We start from the raw sequence: 11,144 nt of genomic DNA on the forward strand, positions 1-11,144 counted from the left end.
AAAAGAAAAAAGAAATGGGAAAAAAATTATGAATGAATGATAGGGTATATTCTTCAAAATTATTACAAAAAAAAATGAATATTTAAAAAATTTGGTGTGCACATTTTATTAACAGCAAATTCGTTTCACTATGTAGCCAGCCTCTGCCTTTTAGCTTATCGGCAAAATGTTAAGTAATTTTAAAGCACTGCTATGTGCACATTGTTTGGGTGCGTGTATGTATATATATATATGTATGTATATATATGTATATATATATATATTATATATATATATATATATATATATATGCATTTAGGTAGTTGCCTTTTTTTTTTTGAACAGCTTTGAGTCACCTGCAACACAGGTTTTGATACTATAGCTTCTCACATAGAAATCATATGTGTGTATATATATATATATATGACTGATGTAATAGGTCTTTAATAACACTCCTGCTAAATCCACATTGCCACATATTTTAAACCTAGAGAGTTTTAATAATATTCACTACTAATTCAATAAGTTAAGATTTAAAGAAAAATGTTCTTAAAATTATAATTGCTACTTTCGCTTTCATGAAATTAAATTTGAAGTCAGTATCATTATTATTATTATTAATATTGTTATTTTTTTCCCAATTAATACAGTTCTTTTTCCCATAGTTATCAATATATATACAGTCATCAGTTTGGTTATTCATTATTTCTGTTATTCTATCCATTATATTGCTTCTATCCATTATATAGTAGATCTGCACAGGTTAACTATGTTATTGATATATTTATTAATAATATTATTATTATTATTATCGTTATTATTACTGTGAAAATTTGTCCGTGACACCTGCTGTATTTACATGTTATTTACTTGGTGCCACCCAGACACCTGAGATAGATGATGGATATAATGTGCTCTAAGGAAACGGGATATTATATGACGTCGAGAAGTAGTCGGACCGGATAAATTAAATACAAATATGTACATGAGTGGTTGGTGAGCTGGCAGAATTGTTAGCATGCTTAGTGGTATTTCGCACATCACTACATTCTGAGTTCAAGTTTCACTGAGGTCGACTTTGCCTTTCATCCTTTTGGGGTTGATAAATTAAGTAAAAGTGGAACACCAGAGTCGATGTAATCGACTAGTCCCCTCCCCCCAAATTTCAGTGCCTTTAGTAGAAAGGATTATTATTATTATCATCATCATCAAGGTGGCAAGTTGGCAGAATCATTAGCATGTTGGACAAAATGCTTAGTGGTATTTCACTCGTCGCTATGTTCCGAGTTCAAATTCCACCGAGGTCGACTTTACCTTTCATCCTTTCGGGATTAATAAATTAAATACTAATTAAACACTGGGTTCAATGTAATCAGCTTGATCCTTCCCCCAAATTTCAGGCCTTGTGCCTACAATAGAAAGGATTGTTGTTATTATTATTATTATTGTTAAGGCAGTGAGCTGGCAGAATTGTCAGCACACCGGGTGAAATTGCTTATCGGTATTTCATCTGTCTTCATGTTCTGGGTTCAAATTCTGCTGAGGTTGACTTTACTTTTCATCCTTTCAAGGTCGATGAAATAAGTTCCATTTGAACACTGGGGTCGATGTAGTCGAGTATGCCTGTCCCTGAAACCAAATTTCTGCCCCTGTGCCTATAATAGAAAGGATTATTATTGTTGTTGTTATTATTGTTATTAAGGACTGTACCTTTCATTCTTTCAGGGTCAATAAATTAAGTACCAGTGAAATACTGGGGTTGATGTAATCAACTAGCCCCGCCCCCAAAATTTCAGGCCTATTGCCTGTAGTAGAAAGGGTTATTATTATCATTATTGAGTGAGCAGTGCATGCCATCAAAGTGACACTGGGGTAAAATATACGAAGCCCAATATACCCATCATGACTACCCGTCTGATAAGGGTACACCAGGCACATGCATCACAACCATATGTGCGCGATATGGTGATCTCATATCAAGATAAACAGCACATGACCTTGCAGGTGGGGCCCAGTTAGAATTTTCTTCAGGTTGAGTAGCCCATCCCGCTCAAAAGGTCCTTGAATAAGGGTTGTTTAAGGATGTTGAAAGAACCACCCATGTTTCCAGAGGTGAATTATTCAAACCCCAAAGAATCCCTCTCAACACATGGCTATGATACTCCCCAACTACTTCTGCTCGTGATCAGAGATGCACATATCGTCAGCCACTAAGGGACATACTCAACTGGTTAAGGTCAAACAACTGACAAGCAAATCTGTGGTATTGAGCAGAATATTTGCTGTAACCCATCTTTTATACCAAGACAAAACAATGTACATGATAACACTTCCAATCACTTAAGATCAGTAGCCATGAGAGCTACTGCTTGGTACTGCATCAGGGCATTATATTATTATTATTATTATTATTATTATTATTATTATTATTATTATTATTGTGGCGAGCTGGCAGAATCATTAAGGTGCCGGGTAAAATGCTTAGTGGCATTTTGTCTGTCTCTGTGTTCTTAGTTCAAATTCCACTGAGGTCAACTGTGCCTTTCATCCTTTTGGGATCAATAAAACAACCACCAGTTCAACACTGTGGTTGATGTAATCAATTGGATCCTTCCCCTAAAATTTCAGGCCTCGTGTCTATAGCAGGAAGGTTTAGTATGTTCTGAGTCCAAATGTTGCTTAGGTTGTCTTTGCCTTTCATCCTGTCAGGGTCCTTAAAACAAGTTCATACAAACAACACAAGTGTGTGTACACATACATACATACATACATACATACATACATACATACATACATACTGTATGTTATTGGTTACAGAGATGGCTATGTGGTTGATAGTTTTTGCCTGAAAAGCTGCATGTGGTTTACATATGGCTGGGCACTTCATCACATGTTCCAATTGATTTGCCGAGTGTTCCAGCCTGCACGTGAAATTAGTGTACAAGTGGCCAAGTACTCCAGAGACAAGCATACTCTTAATGTAGTTCTCAGGGGGATTCAGCATGGCTCACTAAATGTGATCAGGCTGGCCCTTCGAAATACATGTACAATTTTGCCAGCTGATTGAACTGGAGCAACATGAAATAAATTGTCTTGCTCATAGACACATTGAACTGTTGGGAATTGAACTTAGGACCTTATGATTGTGAGCCAAATACACTGATTAGTAAGCCATGTGTCTTAACGGTTTACATGTATAATAATGTTACAAAATCAAGATGTAGGACAAGATACTGCAATAGCCTGGGCTTCAGAGGTCCATAGCTCTTCAATATCCTCCCAAAGGACCTGACAGACCTGAGGTGGATGTAGGTGTCTTCAAAACAAAGCTGGACCTCTTCCTGTCAAATGTCCCAGATGAACCAACTTTGCAGCATAAGGTGCAGATGAGGACAGCTGCATCAAACTCTGTCATGCACCAAATGTCAATTGCTAAAAAGCATTGATGAAGTAAAATCATGTAGCAACACCAAATGGCAGTGCCCCAGCATGGCCACAGCTCGTGAGCTGAAACTAGATGAAATAAAATAAATAAAAATATATGCATATTAATATTAGTATCCATGAAATGTATATACTATATAGTGTTGAAACACATGTATCGAAAGAATTAGATGTAATACCATTAATTCTACTTTTTAGATTTATTATGTGTGTCTCTCTCTCTCTCTCTCTCTCTCTCTATATATATATATATATATATATATATATATATATATATATATATATAATATATATATATAATATATATATATATATATATATATAGGCATGTAAAAAGCACCAACCAATCGTGGCCGTTGCCAGCCTCGCGTGGCACGTAAGATGCACCCACTACATTCATGGAGTGGTTGGTGTGAGGAAGGGCATCCAGCTGTAGAAACTGCCAGATCAGACTGGAGCAGCCTCCTGGCTTCCCAGACCCTGGTCAAACCGTCCAACCCATGCTAGCATGGAAAATGGACGTTAAGCGATGATGATATATATATGTTTAAGCATATAAATTTTTTTACTGAAATTCAATGTTAGTAATAAACTATTTGATACTTAATGAACTGTTGGGTGATATAATATTATGAATTAAATATTTATTAGGCCAATAATAAGAATTATTTTAATCTCCCAAGGCTGGCTATTTGTGGCATTGATAGGACAATAAGACAATTGGTTAAAGGATTTAGTTAAAGTGTCCTTTATTTCCTGACTTGAAATTCACCCAAGGGCAACTTTGTCTTTTACCCTTCTAATGTTGATAAAGTACCAGTGACGTATATAAGGGTTGATTTCTTCAGTTAGTCCCATGCCCAAAAGTTGTGGCCCTGTATCTGAATCTCTTAGGATTTTGTCAAGCAGAATCCTTAGAGGATTGGATAAAATGTTTTGTGCTATTTTCTTTGGCCCTTTTATATTGAGTTGAAATTCTGTTAAGATCAACTCTGCCTTTCATCCTTATAAGAGGAAGTACCAGTCATTTTACTGGGATCAATACAATAGATTTTCCCCCCTAAATTTGTAGCCTCGTGATTATGTTAGAAATTATTATTATTATTATTATTATTATTATTATTATTATTGCAAGCTGACAGAATTGTTGGCATCTTGGGAGAAATGCTTAGCAGCAATTCGTCCATCATTATGATCTGAGTTCAAATTCTGCTGAGGTCGACTTTGCTTTTCATCTTTTTTGGGGGTTGATAAAATAAGTACCAGTGGAACACTGGGGTTGATGTAACCAACTTAACCCCTTCCTGAAATTTTTGGCCTTGTGCCAAAATTTGAAGCCATCATTATTATTATTGTTGTTGTTCCTTTTGTTTTTGTGTTTCGCTTTAAAAAACAAACTCATTACAACTTTTAGTTAAAATGTTTGATAGTGTAATTTATTTACCTAGGGTTATGTCATGCTGATGATTTTAAATAAGGATGAAATGGCACTGTACATGGCTACTTATGAGGAGAAAGTTTATGATCTTTGTTATGAGTAAAGAAAAAAAGAGAAAATATAAATATATTCTGTGCTTTTTTTTATTATTATTCTTTGATTTAAAAATATAGCTTTTAACCCTAACAGGATTAATCTAAGAGCGATAATCTCCCTTATAATAACAGATGCCAGGGTACACCGTGTATGCAAATAGAAAAAAAATCCTTTTGGAATGACTTTATTATGATTTATATATTAATTGTGGATCCCTTTTTGTTATAATGTTTTTATACTGTATGACAAAAAGAAAGGATGTATTATGTTTGCTGCCCCTGTGGAAAGGATATTCTTGTCTAGTAGTGTTGGAGTGATGGTTGAAATCTATTCATTCTGGTGGTGGTGGTGTTGGTAGTAGTTCTAGTAATGTTGTTATTGTTGTTGATGGTGGTGGTGGTGGCGGCTGTGGTGTTATTAGGAAATTCGAATAGGTTTGTAGACATTAGTAGTTAGTTTGAGTAGTAGTTTTTAGATCATTCAATCATCACTTCTGCTAATGGATAAGATTTTGAGCATTAGAAATAAACTTAAAACTTTTTTGCCTTCTGTTTTTTTAATTTTTTATATTTATTATTATTATTACTAGCAGTATTGCTTAGCGTTGCTCGGGTTTTTTCGACCCTTTAGAATTGGAATTTTTGAAAAGTAAAAATTTTGCATTATGTAGCTTTTTATTCTCTTTGAGTGAACATTTTTCTGGTTGAAATACACCGAAAAATGGCAACACAGCAGTCAAAAAATCGTAAAAAATAGGTATTTTCATAGAAAAAAAGCACCTTTTTGATGTAAATAATTTTTGGTGTTAACATGGTCCGATTTGAATTTTTTCTTCTACGGAAGGAAGAGCAAGCCTTCTTCTATCATACTCTCAATTTTGGTCAACTTGCGTCGCAGGGTCTCAGAGGAGACAGTGTTAGTTGAAGGCTACCAAACCTGCCATACACAGACAACTTCAGCTTTATATATAGAGAGATTATTATTTTCTTTTTGGTCTGAGCACTATATCTTATAATGGAGATGACAGATATTTGGTGTCAGTTTTAAAATTTTCTCCCCTCCAACTTAGTCCCTTGAGAGTCATCTGCCCCTTCCACTCTGCTTCACTGCTGGTGTTTATTGATCTCTCGTCTCTATGGTTGATAGATTCCACAGTAGGAATATCCCTGAGTCAAACCAAATGCTCCTGGATAGAACTAGTCTTTTATCAGATCAAAAGAAATCAGTATTTATATTCTCTGCAACAAAATGGACAATTAATATAAAACATGTAAAAAATATAATTAGCTTCTATCTCACTTGACACCCAAATCCTATCTTTTGGCCTTTATTGATTTTTGTTTTGAAAAAAAAAAATTGTTTTTATAAAATTTAATTATTTCATGCTTAATTTGTTTACTCTTGTTATTACAGATTTAAATGTGGATATCTTTTTAATTGATTTTTATTTTTTTAAATTGCATAATTTCTGTAAAATGTTACCTGTATTTTATGTTGTTAGGATTACATTAATCTAAAGATGAGTGACCTGGGAGGGAGAGAGAGAGAATACTTGATCTTAGTTGTATTTCTTTGGTTGTTTAAGGAATTAACTTTTTTCTCACTCATAGTCCTTTACATTTTATAATCGGTATCAATCCAGGGTGGCGAGCTGGCAGAAACGTTAGCACGCTGGGCGAAATGCGTAGCCGTATTTCGTCTGCCATTATGTTCTGAGTTCAAATTCCGCCGAGATCGACTTTGCCTTTCATCCTTTCGGGATCGATAAATTAAGTACCAGTTACGCACTGGGGTCGATGTAATCGGCTTGATCCATTTGTCTGTCCTTGTTTGTCCTCTCTGTGTTTAGCCCCTTGTGGGTAGTAAAGAAATAGGTATCAATCCAGGGTGCTGGATTAGCAGAACTGTGAGTCCGTCATCCCATTTATATGAATAGGGCTTTTCCATGTCTTGTGAGTTACTTGGCAACCCCACTAGTGTCAGTGGCATGGAAAAGGCATCCAACGTACTCTGTTAATTAGTTGGCTTTGGGAAGAGCATCCAACTGTGGAAAACATGCCATGGCTGATACTGGAACTTGATGCAGCCCTGCAGTTCACTGGATCCAACCATGCCAGCATAGAAAATGGATGTGAAAAAAAAATGATGAGGATAATAATAACATAGATGTAACATTTCTGAAATGGAAAATCCCAAAGCAACGTTTTTTGCTTCAGATTCTGGGAAATCCTTTAGCGTTTATCAGTTGCTCACCATCTGTGAAGCTTAAGTAAGATCTAGATTGGAATACAGCTCGCATTGCTGGGTTGCTACTGCTCTCTCTCTTTCTCTCTCTCTCTCCCAACCTGACATTTTTGGGAATCATTAACGTCCATGTCCCCTTGTCCCACATACAATGGGCTCAGATCATGTGTAGCTGCTGCAGTTACACATACAAAATACTATTCAGCAGATTGGCCATGATTCAATTCCTGATATCAAGCTATGGTTGGCTCATATGCATGTTTCACATATTTACTACAACTACTGCTGCTGCCCCTCCATCTCTGTATAAGCAAGCCTTATATCACCCCCCCCATTGCAGTCCAGCTTTCTGCTACTTCAACCTCCTGTGCAACACTCAAGATTCCAACAAGCAATTTAGACCCAATCATTCCTCCACCGGATTCCCTTACCTGTCTTTTTCAAACAGGAAACAATGTGCAGAAAGTTAAAGCCAAACATTGATTAATCACATTGATCTTATGTAATATTTTCTGATCTGACAGGGTCAGCTGCAGAACACTGGGTACCTTGGCGGCGAGCTGGTAGAAATGTTAGCACGCCGGGCAAAATGTTTAGTCATATTTCGTCTGCCGCTACGTTCTGAGTTCAAATTCCGCTGAGGTCGACTTTGCCTTTCATCCTTCCGGGGTCGATAAATTAAGCACCAGTTACGCACTGGGGTTGATGTAATCGACTTAATCCGTTTGTCTGTCCTTGTTTGTCCCCTCTGTGTTTAGCCCCTTCTGGGTAGTAAAGAAATAGGTATTTCATTTGCCGCTATGTTCTGAGCTCAAATTCCGCTGAGGTCGACTTTCCCTTTCATTCTTTCGGGGTTGATAAATTAAGTACCAGTTACGCACTGGGGTCGATGTAATCGACTTAATCTGTTTGTCTGTCCTTGTTTGTCCCCTCTGTGTTTAGCCCCTTGTGGGTAGTAAAGAAATATATAGATCCTTCTTCCTGGTACCCTTGGTCACTCTACCAGGCACTCAATGTCTTGTAAACCACTATCTTTTAATTCCTCAGTACTAGTGAAGGCACTTGAGGTATTGAATTCAATTCCTGGATCGGGCTGTGTTGTGTTCTTGAGCAAGACACTTTATTTCACGTTGCTCTAGTTTACTCAGCTGTAGAAATGAGTTGTGACATCACTGGTGCCAAGCTGTGTCGGCTTTTGCTTTTCTCTTGGATAACATCAGTGGTATGGAAAGGGGAGTCTGGTATGCATGGGCGACTTGCTTGGACTTGTACCTCGTAGGGGAACTTTCTAGGTGCAATCCCATTGTCATTCATGCTGGAAGGTGGGGGTCTTTACTCTTTATAATGAAGGCACATGGCTCAATGGTTAGAGCATCAGGTTCACAATCAGGCAGTAGTGAGTTCGATTCCCAGACCAGGCTGCGCGTTGTGTTCTTGAGCAAGACACTTATTTCACGTTGCTCCAGTTCACTCAACTGTAGAAAGGAGTTGTGATGTCACTGGTACCAAGCTGTATTGGCCTTTGCCTTTCCCTTGGATAACATCAGTGGCTTTGAGAGGGGAGGCTGTTATGCATGGATGACTGCTGGTCTTCTATAGACAACCTGCCCAGGATGTGTGCCTTGGAGGGTAACTTTCTCGGTGCAATCCCATGGTCATTCATGACCGAAGGGGGTCTTTACCCATTACAAGTGATTCTGAGGTGAAGCACTAACTTCATGGGCCTGCTAAAATATTTTCTACCCTTTAGCATGGCTGTGTAGTTAAAAGCAGCTCACTTTGCAACGATGCAGTTTCAGGTTCCGTCCCATTCTGTGGCACCTTGGGCAAGTGTCTTCTATTATGGTACTGGGCCGACCAATGCCTTGTGAGTGAATTTGGTAACTGCAAACTGTGGGGAAACCTATTGTATATGTATGTGTGTCTTTCTGTATGCCCCTGTCCCACTGCTTGACAACCGGTGTTGGTTTGTTTATGTCCCCATAGCTTAGTGGTTTTAGCATTAAAGACTGATAGATACCAGACTTGAAAAAATAATAAGTACTGGGGTTGATTTGTTTGACCGCAACCCTTCAAGTTGGTGCCCCAATATAGCTGCAGTCCAATGAATGAAGCAGATTAAAGATAAAGGATTAACTGTTTTGCCTGTCTACCTAAGTCTCCCTCCTCTCTCTCTCTCTCACACACACACACACACACGGCTGTTCCTGAAAGTATGTATTTTGTTCTCCTAAAGTAGAAAGGAAAGGAAAATTACTTTAGAATTAGTGGGTCATTTTCAGTCCTACTGTAGAGAGGGACAGGGGGGGGGGAGAGAGAGAGAGAGAGAGAGGTGAGAGAAAAATATGTGTGTGTATAATAATAATAATAATTATAGTAAATGTGAAATTCTGTCCATCCATCCGGGACCCTTGTATTTCAGTCTACATTTACTCTATATAGACATATTATACCTTTTTGGAACCAAGACAATCCCAAGATTGAAAATCTGCCCTTCATTTGGTTCTTGAACATCCAGCATTGGGATCAGGTCTGGACGAGAATTTGTCATATGCCAACAGTTGGAAATTCAAATTTTAAAAGAACTCCCAAAATTTGTGAATTTACAAGTTTTACATTTAAACTGAATTTAAAGTAATACCATATTGGTAGGGTACCAATGAATACTTTCTTATTAACTGCTCACCCTAGTTTTGGGCTGCAGGACCAATTAGCCCACTGCAGGAGCTAGCAGGAGTGCGGCTTCGTTAGCTAGTATGTGTGTGTGTGTATATATATATATATATATATATATATAGGCACAGGAGTGGCTGTGTCGTAAGTAGCTTGCTAACCAACCACATGGTTCCGGGTTCAGTCCCACTGCGTGGCATCTTGGGCAAGTGTCTTCTGCTATAACCCCAGGCCGACCAATGCCTTGTGAGTGGATCTGGTAGACGGAAACTGAAAGAAGCCTGTTATATATATGTATATACATATGCGTGTGTGTGTTTGTGTGTCTGTGTTTGTCCCCCTAGCATTGCTTGACAACCGATGCTGGTGTGCTTATGTCCCCGTCACTTAGTGGTTCGGCAAAAGAGACCGAAAGAATAAGTACTGGGCTTACAAAGAATAAGTCCTGGGGTCGATTTGCTTGACTAAAGGCGGTGCTCCAGCATGGCCGCAGTCAAATGACTGAAACAAGTAAAAGAGTAAAGAAAGAGTATATATATGTTACATATATTGGGCCATCCCATAAATAATGTGGGTTTTTTTATACTTCTTTTATTTTTCAAAATTAAGATAAACAGAGTTCTTTTCTAATCTAAAATACACTCTCCTTCATTTTCTACAATGCTCTTCCATCTATCTGATAGACTTGCAAGGCCCCTCTTTCAGAATTCACTTGTCCGTGACAAAAAATACTCCTCCAGTACTGTTCTGACCTTGTCTACAGAATTCATATTTTTTCCATCGAAATGATTTTGAAAACTGTGGAATAAATGATAATCAGGTGGGGCAATGTCCGGCGATTTTGATGGGTGGGGTATCTTTTCTCATTCAAACTGTTCCAGCCTTTGGAATGTCATCCTTGCTGTATGTGGCTGAGCATTATCCTAATGGAAGAACACCCTCCATCTTGAGACCAAAGATGGTTGTTTTTCTTTTAGCACTGACTGAAGCCGCTCAAGCTGCTTGCAGCAGATCTCCTTTGTTATCGTTTGGTTTGGCTTTAAAAGTTCAAAGTGAACTAAACCTTTCATATCCCACTAAACAGATAACTACACCTACCATGGGTGAAGGCCTTCTTTAGCCTGGGGTGCCAGTGTGTCTCTATTCCCTACCTACTGTTTTGACATTTTTAGTGAGAACCCATTTCTCGTCACCAGTCACTATTCGGTCCAAAAATGGTTCATTCATGAGACGTGAAGGCAAAGAAGAGCACGCATTCATTCTCTGTGTG

At 37.9% G+C, this 11,144-nt stretch overlaps 1 protein-coding gene across 27 annotated transcripts in view; it reads left to right on the forward strand.

Annotated features, from left to right (window-relative positions):
- Window positions 1-11,144, forward strand: part of LOC115213775 (mediator of RNA polymerase II transcription subunit 25) — a 116,720-nt gene that overhangs the window by 100,668 nt on the left and 4,908 nt on the right. The gene's annotated exons all lie outside the window — the stretch shown is intronic.

Source organism: Octopus sinensis, linkage group LG7 (assembly GCF_006345805.1).
Source record: "Octopus sinensis linkage group LG7, ASM634580v1, whole genome shotgun sequence".
Classification (NCBI taxonomy): domain Eukaryota; kingdom Metazoa; phylum Mollusca; class Cephalopoda; order Octopoda; family Octopodidae; genus Octopus; species Octopus sinensis.